We start from the raw sequence: 19,581 nt of genomic DNA, 5'->3' as shown, positions 1-19,581 counted from the left end.
TTATGAAAGATAACTTTGACATACACAAGCGACCGGTACTGGCTGCTGTCACCTGTTGTGATTGGTTAAAGCAGCTCTCTGCTGTCTGAGGGTAGGCCCCGCCCACAACGCCGCAGCTGCCTTGGCTCCCAGTGTTTTCTTTACTGTGGGAAATGGGTAATAATGGCTCTTTGATGGGAACAGGTTGCCGACCCCTGGTTTAGTGCAAAGTAGGGGTTGCATGACTTAATTTTTTTTAAAGTCGACAGTCAAGTAATTAAAATTGAGTCGACTTCGACTAGTCGTTGATAACGTCATACACCTGAAGCGTCGGAGGGGGGTGGGGGGGGTCGGTAGGTTCGCTGGAGTTTTTGACAATTAAAATTGCGCCCACATTTTCTAAGTTAACACATCTCTTTTAACAATGGTAGTTTCTGCTTCCTACTTCAGTCCTCTGCCCCCTCCCCAGTTTGCCCCATCAGCAAACTGATGCGCCTGCAGCCTCTCGGAGTTCCTGCTGCTCTAAACATTAAAATAATTATTTCATTTTCTGTTCCTCACTTCTGATTACCTTCAATGGTGTCTGTTTGTTGCAACCACCAGGTACAAAAGCAAACTTGTTTTAATTTGACTATTTTTCTGTCCTGTCTGCTTATTATCTTCCTGCATCTCCTCTCAATCCTAAAGCAAAACTGCTACGTGGGTTCATTTATATTCACTTTATGAGTTACCTTTGAACTGCAGTACTAAAAGATCTACCGACCGCAAAAACAGCGGAGTGCCACTGCTCGCCGACCGACTACAACAGGACCGTTTTTGCTGCGGAGTTTGTGCCGGAGCGGAGCGGAGATAGTGAAATCTTGGGGGTGCGTCACCGGAGAACAAAACAGGTAAAGAGCCTCGCTCCGCAGCAGCGAAACGCATCAGGCACAGATAACAGACAGAAAACATGAATGGAAATGAGCCGACATGAACGATCGCGTGTTTATTTTGTTTTTGAGGTGGTGACACCTGATTTGGCAGTGCTCAGGACGCAGATGTCTGGAGCGTGTCAACGATCGGAGCTTTGCATGCGCAAACTGGTTAAGATTAGGATGGGGGTGAGGGGAAGGTAAAATTGCAAGAGGGAAAAGGTCACAGTCTGGTTAAATGTCCGTTTTACCGCCGGTGTCAGTACCAACGCTCTGGCACAGCGCGTCGCCTCCGCCTCCCGACGCGCAGGGGCTCATCACCTGCTGGAGGACTGCATCTTGTCAGTCATTATCACGTGACAGCGACTAGTCGATGACAGGCATAAAAAGTCACTACAGAGCCATGAAGTTGACTAGTCGACTAGTTCATACAACCCCTAGTGCAAAGTACTCACGCATCCTGTCATCAATTTGGTACCACTTTGCAGGATCAGATGTAGCTTGTTAATATCCTTTCCTGGTCTAGAGCAGGGGTCCCCAATCCTGGTCCTGGAGGGCCGGTATCCAGCATGTTTTAGTTTGAACTCTGTTTCAACACACCTGATTTCAATCAGCAGCTAATTAACAGGCTTCTGCAGAGCCTGATGAGCTGCTGCACAGGTGTTTCAACCACTGACTCAAGTCTGTTGGAGCAGAAAAACCACAAAACCTGCAGGATACCGGCCTGCCAGGACCAGGATTTGGGAACCCTGGTCTAGAGGCTCCTGCTGTAAGACATAGTGGGCTCACTTCTGGCTGGCTGGCTTCTAGTTCATCCTTCTGTGACAGCGTTGATGTTGACGGCCATTCCGCTGCATCTTCCACCGCGTCTTCGGGCCGTGTCTTCTCCGGGTCTGGCTCGGGCCCGGACTCTGGCTCTGCTGACTTGAGCAGGTTCACAGCTGTCGGACGGCTGCCTGAGCAGCCCGACAGAAACTTCTGTAAAGTCGCCCGCTGTCTCTTCTTTTGTTCCTCTTCATTTCTTTTCTTTTTACGTTTTGCCGCACCCGAAAGCATCGTGAAAGTTAGCCTACTCAGAAACACCTGCTAGCTTTGTTGTGTTGCTCTCTGACTCTGACCGCTTCTCTGACATCCTTAATTGGGTAGCGCCCAAGTTGTAAGCTACAGTCATGGGCTGGTGTAGCGTGTTTACCTACATACTAGAATCAACACTGTTTGCTATCAGTTGTTAGATTCTGAGAAAAGATCCAAACGAGTTAACAATGAAGCTTCTATCATATATAAATATCTAGGATATTATATATTCGATAGAAGTTCATATGCCAATGAGCTTGGTCTAATTTTAATCCAAAGATTAATGTTTAATTTAAGATAATTGTTACACCCCTCTATGGGCTCAGCTAGGAAGGTGAGGGGAATAAACATAAGATGGACCAGTCTAACAAAAAAGTGACCCTTGTTGGGGAGAAAAAGGCTTGTCCAAGCAAGACCAAAACTCAAAGTTTCCTTTCAAGGATTTTATTACAAAAAGAAAGTACCAAAAGAAGGGCCAAAAACCCTTACCAAACTGAGTTTAACCGAATAACTGAAAATGTCCAGAGGACCAACCACTCTTAAAATTAATCTCCTTTAGTTAAAAAGAGAATGAAACAGCAAAAGGGGAAAATCCCACCCTTAAATTAACCAAGGTTTGTCTAACAGACAAAACCAAATGCTGAATTAACTTAGGTTACCCAAACAACAAAAATAGCTCAGAAAACTGAGACTTCAAAAGGGGAATAATCCCCACCTGGTAACTTAAACCACAAGATGGTCTAGCAGACACACCAAAACCAAAATTACCGCTTAAATGCAACTATCCCAAAACACAAAAGGTTCTAAAGCTGCTTCTTTACAAAAAGCCAACAACAACCTGTTAACTGCCAACGGGGAGAGAACAAACGTTGCCTCTGCAACTCCAAACATTTCTCTCCCCTGATGAGCTCCAGCTGGCCGCATTTGAAGGGCCGGCTGATGAGATAAAAAGTCCCAGCTGCTTGTGCCTGCCGCTCCGGCGCTCTCCATGGTGCTGGAGTAAGGACAACATCCCAGAGCGTAGCTGTCCGTGGTGCTGCGCTGCTGCACAGGGAACGGCGCGGAGCACACCTCTGGGCTTCAAAACGGCAGCGGCCGTAACATCCCCACCCTTAAAAGAAAAAAGGAGGGGGTGAGATAAAGAATCTAAAACCATACCTAAGACACCACCATCTTTTTTCTTAAAACGCAAGATACATTTAAAACTCAACAGTATCCTCCATTTACACACAACCAGGGCATCCCGCTAACTACCTATGGGGGAGCTTCTCTAACTCAACCCTTGCTCTTCATGCGGGTTAAGGCGGGCAGATTAAGCACATGTGTGGGTGTACACATACAAACCAGCGACGACGAGGGGTGGCCCATTGGCAAGCCCGTCCCCCATCACCCTGGGGTGCTCCCGAGATGTCTGCAGGACACAGACAACACTAGCCTCTTGCCGCAACCCTAGAGAAAACAACAAACGGCAACACCCTAAAGAGGGTGAAGCCCTTGTGCCTACAAGGGGCCCTGGAAGGAGGAGTTAAAACAAATTGTATGCATCTGTGATATGTAGTGGTTATTGGACGCTACAGGTTACCAAAACTTCTGGACAACCCATCAGCAATGATGTTGTTAGTCCCCTTCTTGTGTCGAACCTCGATGGCATTTTCCTGTAGGATGAGCGCCCACCGCATGAGTCGCTGGTTCTGGTTATACATCCTACTGAGGAAAGTCAAAGGGTTATGGTCTGTATACACTATTGTAGGAGAACAACTGGAACCCACGTAAACGTGGAAATGCTGCAATGAAAGGAGTAGAGCCAACGTTTCCTTTTCAATGGTGGAATAGTGCAGTTGGTGTCGGTTGAACTTCTTAGAAAAATAACAGACCGGATGATCAATACCAGCTGAATCTTCCTGGATCAGCACACTTCCAGCGGCTATAGCGCTGGCATCAACTTCCAGCTTGAACGGCCTGGTCAGATCGGGTGCAGCCAGGACAGGAGCAGAGCACAGCAGCAGCTTGGCAGCCTCAAAAGAGGCTTGGCACTCCGAAGTCCATTCGAACTTCCTTTTGGGACTTAGCTGATCTGTGAGAGGAAGAACAACGGCAGAAAAGTTTCGACAAAACCCCCTATAGTATCCAACCATGCCCAGGAACCGTCTCAGTTCTCGGCGAGTAGAGGGAGGAGGAAACAACATCATAGCCTTCACCTTTTCATGCAGGACCTTTACTTTCCCCTGCCCAACTTCTTTACCTAAGTAAGTGACGGTAGCCTTAACAAAGTCACATTTGGCCAAGTTCAGGGTCAGGTTGGCCTGCACCAGACGATCAAATAACTGAGTGAGAGTGTTGAGGTGTTCTTCCCAGGTGTCTGTATAAACAACAATATCGTCGAGGTAAGCACTACAATGTGAGAGGCCAGAAGTAACAGTGTTAATTAACCTTTGGAAGGTGGCAGGTGCATTTTTCATGCCAAAGGGTAACACAGTGTACTGTAAAAAGGCATCTGGGGTAACAAAAGCTGACATAAGAGAAGCTTCTTCTGTTAAAGGTACCTGCCAATATCCCTTTAACAGGTCCAACTTGGTCACAAACTTGGAAGGTCCCACACTGTCAACGCAATCATCTATACGGGGTAGAGGATATGAGTCTGAGATGGTAACCGCATTTAACTTCCTGTAATCGGTTATAAACCGAGCGGTTCCATCTGGTTTCCTCTCCACCAGACAGGGTGAACTCCAGGGGCTCCTGCTCAACATGATGTGCTAACACAGTGGTCTGAGTGGGCACATCAACAAACAGACTCTTCCTAGAGTGAATTAACTTCACCAAGTCTCCAGCCATTTCAGGTGACAAATGTGTTATCTGTCCTTCCAGTTCCTTAAGTGCCTCGGAGTTATTTAACCGAGGACTACAACTAGAGGGGAAGTCTTCTCCGACTTCACCAGCTTCCTGTGGTACCATAGGTTTGTTAGCAGCATCTGGTACTAAAACACAAGTTGTTACAGGTTTAGACAGAGGGGAACCATCCTCATAGCGCTTCAACATGTTAACATGACAAACCCTGCTTTTGTGTCTCCTGGCAGGTGTGTGTAGCACATAATTTGTGTCCCCGAGCTTACTCAGGATCTCAAATGGTCCCTCAAATTTGGTGCTGAGAGCCGAATTGGACAAAGGAGTTAGAACCAGTACCTTGTCTCCAACTGCAAAGTTACGTCTGGTTGCCGTCTTATCATACTGAACCTTCATCTTCAGTTTAGCTTTGTCCAAGTGAGTTTTAGCAATAGAGTTTGCTTCCTTTAATCTTTTCTGGAAGAGTTGGACATACTCCCGCACTTTTCTGTCAGGCGGATCAGAAAAAAGAAATCTCTCTTTTGGAGCTTTCAGGGGACCACGAGGAGTGTGTCCAAACACAAGCTGGGCAGGACTAAAACCAAGAGAATCCTGCACAGCCTCACGAGCAGCAAACAACACAAAAGGCAATCCTTCTTCCCACGTTTTGCTTTTACTTAAGCAATACTTTGTCAGCATTGCCTTTAAAGTTTGGTGCCATCTTTCCAAAGCGCCTTGACTCTGAGGATGATACGCGGATGACATGACATGTGTGATTCCTAAGGTTTTTGTTACCTGTTTGAACAGTTTAGATTTGAAGTTTGTCCCTTGGTCGGTCTGTATTACCTTTGGTAACCCAAAGATGGAGAAGAAATGGGTTAGAGCTCTGATTATAGACCTGGTGGTGATGGAGTTCAGCGGTATGGCCTCCGGAAACCTTGTAGCTGAACACATAAGGGTTAACAAAAATCGCTTTCCTGTTCTAGAAGGAGGTAAAGGTCCCACACAGTCTAAGATGACATGGTCAAAAGGCGTACTCACTACAGGAATGGGCTGTAACGGGGCAGGAGGAATGGGCTGGTTCGGCTTTCCTGTCATCTGACAGACATGACAACGCCGACAGAAGAGAGACACCTCTTTCTTCATCCCTGGCCAAAAGAAATGCTGCAACAACAGTTTATAAGTTTTGTTGACACCCAAATGGCCAGACCAGTCACTCTCGTGTGCCAAGGAGACCACATGTTCTCTGTAAGAGGATGGAACAATTATTTGTTTCACCAACCCCCATTCCATGCCCTCAGCCGCGGGCTGAGGCCAACAACGCACCAGCACATCATTAACTAATAAATAATGTGTTGTAGTTTTGTCTGTTTTATCTGAAGTGGTCACCTGTTCAAAATAAGGTTTCAGAGTAATATCACTCTTCTGTGCAGCAGAAAGGGTTTCTGCCGTAAGTGGAAAAGGTTCTCCTTGCTGAGGTTCAGCATCAGCCTTTTCTCTCTGCTCTTCTGCGCCTGATGACGGAACAAATCCAAGTTCATCATGGGCTGTCTGTTCGGAGTCATCACTGAGGAGTCTCATCAGCACTGAGTCACTTAACTGGATGTCCGCATTATTCTGCGTTTGCGAACGGGTGACAGCACAAGCTGGGTAAAAATGTGAATCAGCAGCACAATTTACATGTTCGGCTTGAGGTTGAGGAACTACTTCTAGAAGAGGTAGCACTTTACCTCCAGCAACATCATTCCCCAACAACACATCAACCCTGTTTACCGGTAAATGGTCACAAATGGCAACATCAAAGCAGCCGCTAACGAGCTGGCATTCCAGGTGAACGCGGTGCACCTGGGCAGGCAGGGATTTCATTTCAATTCCCTGTAACAAAACAGCGTACCCGCGTGAACTACTGGCTGAAAATGGGAGTGCGCTGCTCAGTATTAACGTTTGAGACGCACCTGTGTCTCTCAAAATGCGAACGTTTTGCTTGTCTGCATCACCAGGAGTCAACGAAATCTCCCCCGAAAGAATAAAAGGTGCAAAACAAGCATCAGGCTCCCCGGCGGCGCACAAGGGGTTAACCACAGGCGACTTTTTAAGGAATGCAACTTCCTTAGGAGCTGCAGTGGGCTTCCCGTTCTTTTTCTGCAACATAAAACAATCCTTAAGAACGTGTCCCGTTCTGTGACAATAGTAACAGGTACGGGTTTCAGGATTTCCGTTTTGAGAGCTTCTTTTTATGGATTTCTTCATCAAAACGGGCTGAACGTCTTTTCTCTCATCTCTCCTCACAATCTCTCTGTGAGTGAGTGTGAATTCGTCTGCTAAAAGGGACGCAGCTGATAAAGTGCTGACTTTTTGTTCGTTTAAGTAGGTTACCAGTCTCTCAGGCAGCTTACGTTTAAAATCCTCCAAAAGGATAAGCTCTCGGAGGTCACTCAAAGTTTTAATTTTTGTGGACGAACACCATTTATCAAACAGCATGCTTATTTCACGTGCAAATTCCACATGTGTTTGTCCAGCACTTTTCTTAGCTTGTCTGAATTTTTGACGATAAGCTTCAGGGATTAACTCATACGCTTGTAGTATAACAGTTTTCACTCGGTCATAGTCCAGACTATCTGTGACAGGGAGCGCAGACAGAACTTCTAAAGCTCTGCCGCTCAGCTTGCACTGGAGCAGCAGAGACCACACCCCGCGCGGCCACTGCAACGTCTCCGCAATTCTTTCAAAAGCTACAAAATAGCTGTCAACCTCGGTCTCTCTAAATGTAGGCATTAAGGAAATGCACTTACTAATGTCAAAGGCCGGGGTTGTGGCGGGTTGCGGAGCTTTGGTGGGCGTGATATGAAGTCCAGGGTTGGAAAGCTGGGCTTCTAGTTCCAATTTCCTTATTCTCACAGCTGTGTCAGCTTCAATCTCCATCCTCCGAACCTCCAGTTCCATCTGGAGTCTTTTAGCCTGGGCTCTCTCCTCTCTTTCCATGTCCAGACGTGCCAGCCGCACCTGCAGTCGTGCGTCTCGAGATCCTTCCGTCGGCGAACCTGGGGAGGTCGGAACAGACTTTCGTACGGTTAGAGGAGCTTTTCCTGTCTCCATCGTCTCACCCTCATGAGCCTCCGCAGCAGCAGGGACTTCAGGATCGTCACATTCATCAGGATCTGCAGGAGATCCTTCTGGTTCCGTCTTTGCACCAGACTCATTCTCAGTCTTTAAAATCCCCATGTCCTCCAAATGCTCCACAATGAGCAATTTCAAGTCTTTTTTCAGCACAGGGTTTGGGATGTCAAGAGCAAGGTTGACAGCTATCTGCAGAAGGTCAGCCTTGCGGCAACGCTCCAGCACCTCACGGGATGGAGCCTCCATAAATGTCTCCACACAAAACTGAGCCATGTTTAAGCACAAAACAAAATGACACAACACAAAACAGCGTGGGTTTTGTGTCTTCACAAAACCAACAAAGAGCAAATGTTAAAACTAGTCCAAACGTTTGGCACGGGCTTAACTGATCTAAAACAGGCTATAAACGTGTAATAAAACAGCTATAAATCAGTGTAAAATCCCGGACGAGCCCCCATTTATGTTACACCCCTCTATGGGCTCAGCTAGGAAGGTGAGGGGAATAAACATAAGATGGACCAGTCTAACAAAAAAGTGACCCTTGTTGGGGAGAAAAAGGCTTGTCCAAGCAAGACCAAAACTCAAAGTTTCCTTTCAAGGATTTTATTACAAAAAGAAAGTACCAAAAGAAGGGCCAAAAACCCTTACCAAACTGAGTTTAACCGAATAACTGAAAATGTCTAGAGGACCAACCACTCTTAAAATTAATCTCCTTTAGTTAAAAAGAGAATGAAACAGCAAAAGGGGAAAATCCCACCCTTAAATTAACCAAGGTTTGTCTAACAGACAAAACCAAATGCTGAATTAACTTAGGTTACCCAAACAACAAAAATAGCTCAGAAAACTGAGACTTCAAAAGGGGAATAATCCCCACCTGGTAACTTAAACCACAAGATGGTCTAGCAGACACACCAAAACCAAAATTACCGCTTAAATGCAACTATCCCAAAACACAAAAGGTTCTAAAGCTGCTTCTTTACAAAAAGCCAACAACAACCTGTTAACTGCCAACGGGGAGAGAACAAACGTTGCCTCTGCAACTCCAAACATTTCTCTCCCCTGATGAGCTCCAGCTGGCCGCATTTGAAGGGCCGGCTGATGAGATAAAAAGTCCCAGCTGCTTGTGCCTGCCGCTCCGGCGCTCTCCATGGTGCTGGAGTAAGGACAACATCCCAGAGCGTAGCTGTCCGTGGTGCTGCGCTGCTGCACAGGGAACGGCGCGGAGCACACCTCTGGGCTTCAAAACGGCTGCGGCCGTAACAATAATTAAATTTAATCGCAAAAGTTTATTTATTGAATCAGAAGTTAAAGGAATCTTTGCTTTTTCAACAACCAAAAATACACACCATTCTGTGTTTCATTTCAAAGAAGAGTCAAGTTTTTAAAATTAAGAATTTATTACTAACACTTTTAAAAATGACAATTTGAAACGACAATTTAGAAATGACAATTTTTAAGCAGACAATTTGATACGAAACTTGTTTTAAAGGCAAACCTGTGACTGAATGAAAGCTAAAATGAAAATGAGAGTTTTTGGATGCGTGAATGAACATCCGAAGGTTTCTTTCAGAGAGAGAAGAGCGTTCTGGGTCGGAAATGATGTTTTGCAGCTAACTGAGTCATTTCTTAGAAGAACAGCATCAAACACCATCTTGTGTGCTACCTCACCCAGCAAGACGACCCTCTGTGTGGATCCGGAGGTCAAGGAGAATGTTGTCAGCCTCAGGGTACTCGGTCCGGTAGAGAAGACTCGAGTAGGACCGATCCTCTGGTCCAGAGATGTCGCGGGTACACGGTGTTGAGTGTCTGGCTTAACTCTGAAGGAGTTTTGCATCAGCTGGTTACAGGTGCGTTTATTCAGAGCAATTCTATCAGCGTGACAGAATGCTTAGTAGAGATTCGGGCGGCCGTTCCCCCGTCTCCTCGTATGGTTCAAGAACTAAACTTTTGCTGCTGGAATTTGGTTTTAACAAAACCCTCAGAACACGCCCACTCTCAGCGTCAGAAAGCTTGGTCATGAGGTAAAGACATGTGATGATTTCCCCCTTTACCCTGGAAATCCCGTCTAAATGAGGCTGGTTACGTGCGAGATGACCTTCTGGTTTGCTGAACACACATAACCGATTATCAACAATAATCATTATTATACCCAAAGCATAATAAGTCATTTCAGTAATTAAAATACATTTATACTGAACCAAAAGATTATTTATGATGATTGTAATAACAGTGATAAAGTCAAGAGTTTATTAAAATAATTATTTAAAATTATGATTGTGAACTTGAAGTGTCCTTCCTGGAATGGAACAGCAGCAGATAAATCCACATGTCTTCAATGTCCTCAATGGACAGCTGGGAGAGGCATATGATCTGCCACTCCTTCCAGGAATCCAAAATATATCCCACCGGGTGCGTCCCCTCTGGACACGTGGGAGCCCCCTGCTCCGTTCTCATTAGCCACGTTTACATGCGCATATTTAATCGGATTGAATGCCCAATCAGATCGAAAATTCTGCATGTAAACATGTCAATCGGAATATTCTGATCCGATTCGGCCCGATCAGATTGAAAATTCAATCCGATTAGCTGCGTTTTCATGTGGCAAATTTCCTCAATCCGATTGAAATCTTGGTTGATCGGAATTTCCGAATCTCTGTTCACATGGACACGAACTGAAATGATCCGATCATGCCGTGCGTACATACGCACCAAGCATTTAATCCGATTAAATAGGTTGAGCATGCGCAGAGTTGCCTTTGCCGAAAGAAAAATTGTAAACAAACGCCATGAAACGAAAAGAAAAATGTAAAAACAGAAATAACTATTCTTCCTGCTTTCCTGATCTATTTATTCAATTTAATATTTTTATTTAGCTCATAGAAGTGACGTTTTCTTCAGTGAATAACTGCACATATATGCTTTGCTGCATTTTATTGTTGATTAAAATAAGGGAGGGTTATGTCTGCCTCTTGATCAGCTGGTCTGCGGGTCTGAATTGACAGCTGTTGCGCTGCGCTGCGGCACAGAGCGGGGGTGGGTTAGCCTCATGTTTTATTACTGAGCTCTGTTGTGGCTTATTATTAATAACATGTGACGATCAGCTGAAACTGTTGAGAAAAATTTGTTCAAACAAAATAACAGAAGATGTTCAGAAAGTTTAGAAGCCTGTGTTCATCATTAACGAACCGCATCTCAGGTCATCTGCGTTTACGTGCTTCTAACACGGACTTTACTGTCGTCCAGAGTGTTTAACCGAGGACGTTTTCCTACCCAACATCAGCCTCCAATCAGGTCTGTAAAACCCAGATTATCCTGTCTTCTTTACAAGCGCGTCTCCATCACCTGCTGCAGAAGCTGCTGTGTTCAAAGCTGACAGAAACGGGGATCCGTGCGCTGCAACCCCCGCGATAAACCTGCGTATTTCCAGTACAGATTTGAACATCTTTGTCGAATGATTTGTGCAATAATCAGATTTTTATTTTACTTCCACAAAATGCAAGTTCTGAATTAAATATTACTGAAACGGGGACGGCTTGTCGTCGGATTTAAAAGCCACCGCTCGTTAATTACACCGTCATTTTTGAAGTCAGGCAGTCCAAATGACAGCGGAGAGGCCCGCTGGCTGTTGCACACATGCGCAGTGGGCATTATTTTACCCCAACAATCCGAATGGCTGTGTACATGCACGTCAATCGGAATGAAGAACGGAATAAACCACCTCTCTCAATCGGATTGAAATTTCAATCCGATCGGGCCGAATCGGATCAGAATATTCTGATTGACATGTTTACATGCAGAATTTTCAATCTGAATGGGCATTCAATCCGATTAAATATGCGCATGTAAACGTGGCTATTGAGAGAGGTGGTTTATTCCGTTCTTCATTCCGATTGACGTGCATGTACACAGCCATTCGGATTGTTGGGGTAAAATAATGCCCAATGCGCATGTGTGCAACAGCGAGCGGGCCTCTCTGTCATTTGGACTGCCTGACTTCAAAAATGACGGAGTGATTAACGAGCGGCGGCTTTTAAATCAGACGACAAGCTGTCCCGTTTCAGTAATATTTAATTCAGAACTTGCATTTTGTGGAAGTAAAATAAAAATCTGATTATTGCACAAATCATTCGACAAGCATGTTCAAATCTGTACTGGAAATACGCAGGTTTATTGCAGGGGTTGCAGCGCACGGATCCCCATTTCTGTCAGCTTTAAACGCAGCAGCTTCTGCAGCAGGTGATGGAGACGCGCTTGTAAAGAAGACAGGATAATCTGGGTTTTACAGACCTGATTGGAGGCTGATGTTGGGTAGGCAAACGTCCTCGGTTAAATACTCTGGACGACAGTAAAGTCCGTGTTAGAAGCACGTAAACGCAGATGACCTGAGATGCGGTTCGTTAATGATGAACACAGGCTTCTAAAACCTTCTGAACATTTTCTGTTATTTTGTTTGAACAGATTTTTCTCAACAGTTTCAGCTGATTGTCACGTTATTAATAATAAGCCACAACAGAGCTCAGTAATAAAACATAAACATTTTGTTTCATGGCGTTTGTTTACAATTCTTCTTTCGGGAAAGGCAACTCTGCGCATGCTCAACCTATTTAATCGGATTAAACGCTTGGTGCAAATGTACGCACGGCATGATCGGATCTTTCAGTTTGTGTCCATGTGAACAGACATTCGGAAATTCCGATCAACCAAGATTTCAATCGGATTGAGGAAATTTGGCTCATATAAACGCAGCTAGTGTTGAAAAAATCGTATCGATCGCATTGAATGACCAGTTTATCAAATCCATGGTTAGTAAAAAATAGAGTTTTTCAGAAGAAATGCAGAGAAGCGCTCTGTGGGCAGACAGGACAGAGCCTTGGGAAGAAAAGATAAGGGAGCGAGAGAGGGAAGCGTTTGTACTCCTCGAGTGCCAGAAGAAGAATATATGGGCGGAGACCTCACAGACTGGGACGTTACTCGAGGTGAATCGCAAGCTGGACAATGTCTTAGCTGCGTTACCGGTATTAGTGCGCAAAATGGATGTCATCTCGGAGAGGGTCACTGGACGGTGTGGAGATGTTTAATCACCCGAATTGGCTTCACTGGAGGACTTGAATGATCAATACAGACTTTAAGGCAGAGAGGAAAATTATCTCTGCCTGACCCAAACAAAGTCCTGTTATCCAATCTGACGCCATAAGCAGCCTTGGAGTTGCGTGCAAAAAACCCCACGATGGAAGGAATGCAGACAGATGCTGTGAAAACCCTACCTACCCCCCCACCTTCAGTTTGTGGTCTCTGCACAGCGAGGTCATTAAAATGGAGGCACTCAATGTGCTTTGTGCTTTCCCATGACCTCCCACCCACCTGTGGATTCAGTTGGCCGAGCACCACACGGGCTGCTCCCGCTGAGGAAACCAGGATCCCAGCACACCCCCCCCCCCCCTTCCCCCATATACTTGACTCTGAGTTGATACGAAGTGTGTTTATGGTCCCTGAACGAGCAAAGAATCCTAAACTCTTCTGTTTAAACATTCAAAGACCAATCAGGTTGATATGTCATATTTATATGGAATCATCACATCTTGTGTAGATCCACTACAAAAGCATAATAAAATATTAGAATTTTTTTTATAATTAACAATATCTCATTTATGTGGCCTGCAAGGTCATTTGGGCCTTTATCTTGAAAAGTTTAGTCACTGCTGCTACTTTAATGTTGGTAAACTGCTTTTTCTTGCTGCAGTAAGGCTAAGCTTAGTGATCATAGAGATGCATTCAGGTAATCCCTTCCTCATCTGGCAAAGCAGAAGATCCTTTAATAAAGAAAACAATCCTCTGTTGAAGAACAATAAGGCAGCAGCAGCAGCAGCAGAATGTCCTAATTAATGGAAGATTCTAGAACCAATAGGACAAACCAATAGGGCGTGAGTGACATCATAAAAAATATTTTGATTCCAGAGACTAAAAGGCTCACAAGCAGCACTTACTTCAGGTGGTCAGAGCTCTTGGTCTCATTTCTCTTTAAGGTTTCTGGGGGAAGCTGTTGCTGTTTTTCTCAGGTTAGTTATTCTATTCAGTTTATATCACCAAGTTACAGCACCAGTCATCTCAGCACACTTTCAAAGAGCAAACATTGCTAATGAACCTTTTGTATTAAACCGTGCCTTGAGTTCTGTTCATTATTGGCGACCTTATGCTGGGCGTTCCTCTGCTCCTGGACACGTGCGAGTCTGAACTGACGTTCTTGATCAAAGTGTGTTTGCAGATGTTCAATGAAAACTATCTTTTCTGCAAGCTGCTTTTATATGCTTCAGCTTGTCAATAAACTTCTTTTCTATGTTGATTTTCTCATCTTTTTCTTTGCTAAACATCCCTTCTAGGTCCATTTGGTCTAAAATTAATGCCTTCTGTATTTTTAATCCAGTTTTATATCAAAATACAGTTAATATTTTGAAGGGGCTGAATTGATTCAAAGTTGAAAGAGTCTCCCAGGCAGGATCTAACACGTACGTGTAAATGTTCCCTTCGCTCATCATAAACTCCTCTTCCAGTTTTTTCTACAGCACTCTGCTAAATGTTTCCTATTGGATGCATCTTTCTAGACTTTTCTGTGTGTAAATGTGCATCTGTATTAAAACTAGAACAAAACCACAACCCTGAGAAACGAATGCAACCAAAATGACGTTTTTATGTCTGATTTTTAGTTCACTTTTTCCTACTTTGATGAAACAAAACAGTTTGCTGTCATCCACTAAGAAATTTAACCCAGTTTGGGTCAAAATAAGTTTTGATAAAAGGACGAGCAACAAAGTGCTTCAGGGGTACTTCTGAGTAAAAAAATGCTCATGAAATACGTGTGTGGAGTAACCAGGTAGGTAGGTTTTAATGTTGCTAATCTGCAACGCCTGCCTCCAGAGGATTAAAGGTAAACCTACATGTTTCTAATTCATGAATGTGTGAGCCGTGTTTTCTAATAGCTTTGTAACACCTGGGGAGACTTTATCACACAGCTGATCGTTAGTAACGAGTAAATATTGGGGTTGGTGGGCTTGACTGTGTTATTCTATAATTGTCAATCACAATCTGTGCTATAACTGGAAGTGGACTGGGTAATGCCCCGATGCTCTGCCAGCAGGGCCCTTATTGTTATTCACCGGAGGATTTAATCTCTTTGTTTTTCTTATTCCTCAGACGTTAATGCGGCTCGAACGGCCACTACATATTTCACATCAAAACGAGCGGCTCAACCGGGGCAAGAGTTGAGCGTCGTGATTTTGGGACGATAACCCCAATGTCTCCCAAATTTCATCATTTGGGTTTTTCAACAAAGCGTCCCACAGATATACGGTGAAAAGGCTAGCTGAAATCTATCAGATTTGACTTGTAAAGCACTTTTCAAGCAGTGGCGGTAGCTGCATCTGCTAACTCTAGAATACTTTGGTTGTATAGTGACTGGGTCATCATGTTTCTTCTTAAATTGTACTGATATTTGGAAACGTTGAGACATTGCTCAGCCCTACGTACTATGATTAATATCATGCCTATTGTGTCTAAATATTGTTTTTAACTAAGAACTATCTAATAACATTGAGAGGAGCCAGTTGCGGTGGCTCGAGTATCTAGTTGGGATGCCTCATGGACGCCTTCCTGGTGAGGCTTTCTGAGGCACGTCCGACCCGAAGGTAACCTAAGGGAAAACCCAGTTCACGCTGGAGGGAATTTGTCTCTCAGCTGGTCAGGGAACGCCTTGGGAACTGGCCAAAGTGACTGGGGAGAGGGAAGTCTGGGCCTCTCTGCTTAGGCTACTGCCCCCGTGACCTGACCCCGAAAACAGAAGAACCTTGAAATCCATCAAAGCCTGTCTAAATATTGTTTGTCATCTAATAATATAACATTTTATCTAATTAAGAAACTAGTAGGACCAAATAAGTGATTGCTTTAACCTACTTCCTATTTCAAACACTTTTGTTTGTACAGATATGCACTTCTGACATTTTTCAGCTTTCATTGAGATAGCTCAGATTTGAACTAAACTAAAATTAATCCAAAAGCTGAATAATTCATCTAATAAGTAATAACCTCTTACTTTATCTAACTAATAACTTCATAACTTATCTAAAGAGACACGGTATGATAGGAAAGCCAACAAATTATCTAATAAACTCCACTCACTAAGGAAAGCTATTGATCATCTTAAACGTGTTAAACACATCAATACTACAAGTCATAGCTGCATGTCCTGAACAATCTAAGCACTTAGATACCAAATTTAAGGTAATTGCTGAAAATTTGTAGAATAAGATGCTTGATAAAACTTCTGAGCATGTCTAAATATGATTTCCCTTCCTAAAATAAATATTCTTAAATGTCCCATCTCTCTCTCTCTCTTCTTGTCTCTAATTCAATACAAGGTGTTTGAATTAAATTCCCTGTGGTAAAAACAACCTCTTCTGATTCTAAGGGCCCGGTCCAAAGATTAATGATCCAGCCCAGGTTTGGATCAGTGATATCCCTGAACCTTAATAAAAGTGTAAGAATATACCAACTATATTCCGCTACAGTATGTATTCGGCTTATGTTAGATCATTTTTCATTTGCTGTTTTCAGACATCTTCCAGGGTGATGCACAGAGTCCTGCGCAGACATCAGAACAGTGTTCTGTTCCAGTAGGACCTGGTTGTATGCTTCTCATTTTTTAAAGGCTCTTTAAATTTAATTGAATTTTGCAGTCAATCACTTGCAGATTCTGAATGCCATGAATGTTAAAGGTTGAGAGACATGAGCAATTGACTCAGACTTAAATTTACTTCCCACCAGACATTTCCCAGTCAAGAGCAGAGGGTCCTGTGATATTCTTCTGGTGTTTTTTCCACACACAAACATATTTTAACCTGATATTTGTGGCTTTGCAAAATAAATTGAATGCTAAAATTTCTCAAATGCTGTGTGTGGTTGTATTTTGTCAATGTACAGTAAAAATTGATGTACGATTGCATTGATGTTTTTCAACATGGTGTGGGTGGTAAACTGTATCTACCATACATAACTGGGAATAGTATGCAAGTATGTTGGACTGTATGTGGCCCCTCTATAAATATTGTGGCCCCTTGATGGCCCGACCCTCAGAATAATTTTAGACCCCTCGGTGGGAGTGTAGAAGTCAGTGGCGGGCGGTGCATTCCACCCCTGGGCCTTCAGTGATTTCCTATTCAGTCCAATCTAAACTAGAAAAATTGCATTTGTTGCACAAATGCTGTTTGAATGCTGGACAGCTGAAACTGTAAGCTGAAGCCGCCGAACAGCTGAACTGAAGCTGAAACAAAGCAGAACTGTCAAAATGAGCTGAATGTATTTAAAGATTTAGAAGCAAAAATCACCAACAAGCGTAATGAAGCTCAGAATATAGGCGGAGAATGGAGAAAAATGCTAAACAGCAGACAATTTTAATCTTTGAACATTTATTAAAAACTCGAAATTTGAAACGTTAAACAGCTGGCATTTGAATGAGAATAGTTTAACGGGTACATTTTTATAATTGGCTGGACTGTGGATTTAGAAATATTTGCTGATATCTGAAACTGATAGATGAACATATGTTCAGATTTGATATGGGATGGATGAAGAGTAGGACGAATGAAATAACGGATGGATTTTTGGATGGATGTTAGATGGTTTATTGGATGGATGGATGGATGGATGGATAGATAGAAGCATGTATGAATTTATATGTAGATGGATGGATTCCTTAGGCCAAGCCGATCAATTTGATGTCTCACATGCGTGGGTGTGTAGTTCCATCTAGCCAGAAGATGATTGACCTCTCTCAACCAATCAGGGAGCTGGGAGGGAGCGGGGCACTTTACCACCTTCTGACGGTCAATCAAATTGAACTTATTTCTAGTTTTAAGTTCAAACTGTTCAAAAACAGGAGTCTGTTAATGGCTCATTATTCTACTTTTTATATTCATTCCTATGAGACTTGGTTAAAGTGATTTGTAGTTCCTTGTGTTGCCATGGTAACAGATGACAGAAGTCTGCATTAATAAAGCTATGTACAATAACACATGAGTCATTTAAACTTTGAATAAAATTTCTATATTAAAGTATGTTGATACAGTTGTGTCTAAAATGTTGTTAAATGTTGTTGCTAAGCACGTTGCCATGGTAACGCAGAGCACAATATCAAGTTAATACAAGACTCTTGGGACCAAGCAGGTTGAATTGATGTACCATATGTGTGGGTGCACATTTCCTTTTAGGCAGAAGACGATTGAAAACTCTCAGCCAATGAGAGAGCAATGAAGGAGGAGGGGGTTGTTCCTGCCTTCTGATTAGTGTTAAAATGTCAGCTATGCTGCTAGTTTTAAGTGTACAGAGTTTTAAGTGTATAGAGCTGGTTGTTTAGTTGGTTGGTTGGTGTGTTGGTTGGTTGGTTGGTTGGATGGATGGATGGATGGATGGATGGATGGGTGGATGGTTGTTTGGTGTGTTGGTTGGTTGGATGGATGGATGGATTCCTTAGGCCTAGCCGATCGATTTGATGTCTCACATGTGTGGGTGTGTAATTCCATTTAGCCAGAAGATGATTGACCTCTCTCAACCAATCAGGGGGCTGGGTGGGAGCGGGGCACTTTCCCACCTTCTCACAGTCAATCAAATTGAACGTGTTTCTACACACAGAACAAACCACACAATAACACAGTATGTGCAAGCGCTTCACCTTAAATTCTCTTTAATTCTCTTGTATGTTATTTTGTGTGTGTGGGTGGGTGGGTGTGGGGGGGGGGGGGGGGGTCATTTTGCCTTGGCCCCCAAAATGTCTTGAAACGGCCCTGGGTGTGTGACTGAGTTTTGAAGGTGATCTGAATTGTATCAAATGTATAAATATTACATGTGTGTAGTGGAGATAAATCTACCTACATTTTACTTTTCAACACTTAGTTTTGTTTTCTTGTTTTTATTGAACTATTTTCCTGTCCTGTGTCTCTCATCTTCCTGCATCATTTATGACCACATTTGACATACATATTTAAGTTTGTAGAACAAGCGTGAGATAATTGACTTACTGCTGGAAAACGCTGGCTTTTTGATTCCCGCTTCCTGTGAGCCTGCGGGCTGCTGTGAAGCTGTGAGCGAGGCAAAGCCGGCAGCCCCGCCCGTTGGAAACAGCGCGTGTGGACCGACCGTACCAACTTGAGGAATGGGGGGGGGGGGGGTGGGGGGGGTGGACTATAATTTCTCAACAATTAAAAACACATTGTTTTGTATTTGCAGACTAACTTTTACGTTGTGGTTTTAGAAGACAATACAGGTTTACTGATAGCTTTTATACATTTACAATAACTTTTGTGGGGGGGACAACTTTGTGTGAGGGGGGGGGACGCTTCCCCCCCGCCCCCCCGGGATCTCCGCCTATGCTCCTGTTAACGAGAGAACCCTTGAAATCTGTCCTTCAGAAGTGAAATTGAACCTGTCAAACTTCTCATCACCATTCGAAAAGTATTGCACCGATTTGAAAAATTCAAAAAGCGTGAGTGGCAGAAGACTTTGAAGATCATCTGTGCCGATTTGGATGTGCCTACCATGAATTGTCTAGAAGCTATGACGATAAACTTTTAGCTGTCTGAAGCCATTTTGAGGAGAAAATCTCTGCTCCTTTAACATGGGTTTCAATGAGAGAAAA

Source organism: Nothobranchius furzeri, chromosome 3, assembly GCF_043380555.1.
Source record: "Nothobranchius furzeri strain GRZ-AD chromosome 3, NfurGRZ-RIMD1, whole genome shotgun sequence".
NCBI classification, from domain to species: Eukaryota; Metazoa; Chordata; class Actinopteri; order Cyprinodontiformes; family Nothobranchiidae; genus Nothobranchius; species Nothobranchius furzeri.
This window is presented reverse-complemented; position numbering follows the sequence as displayed.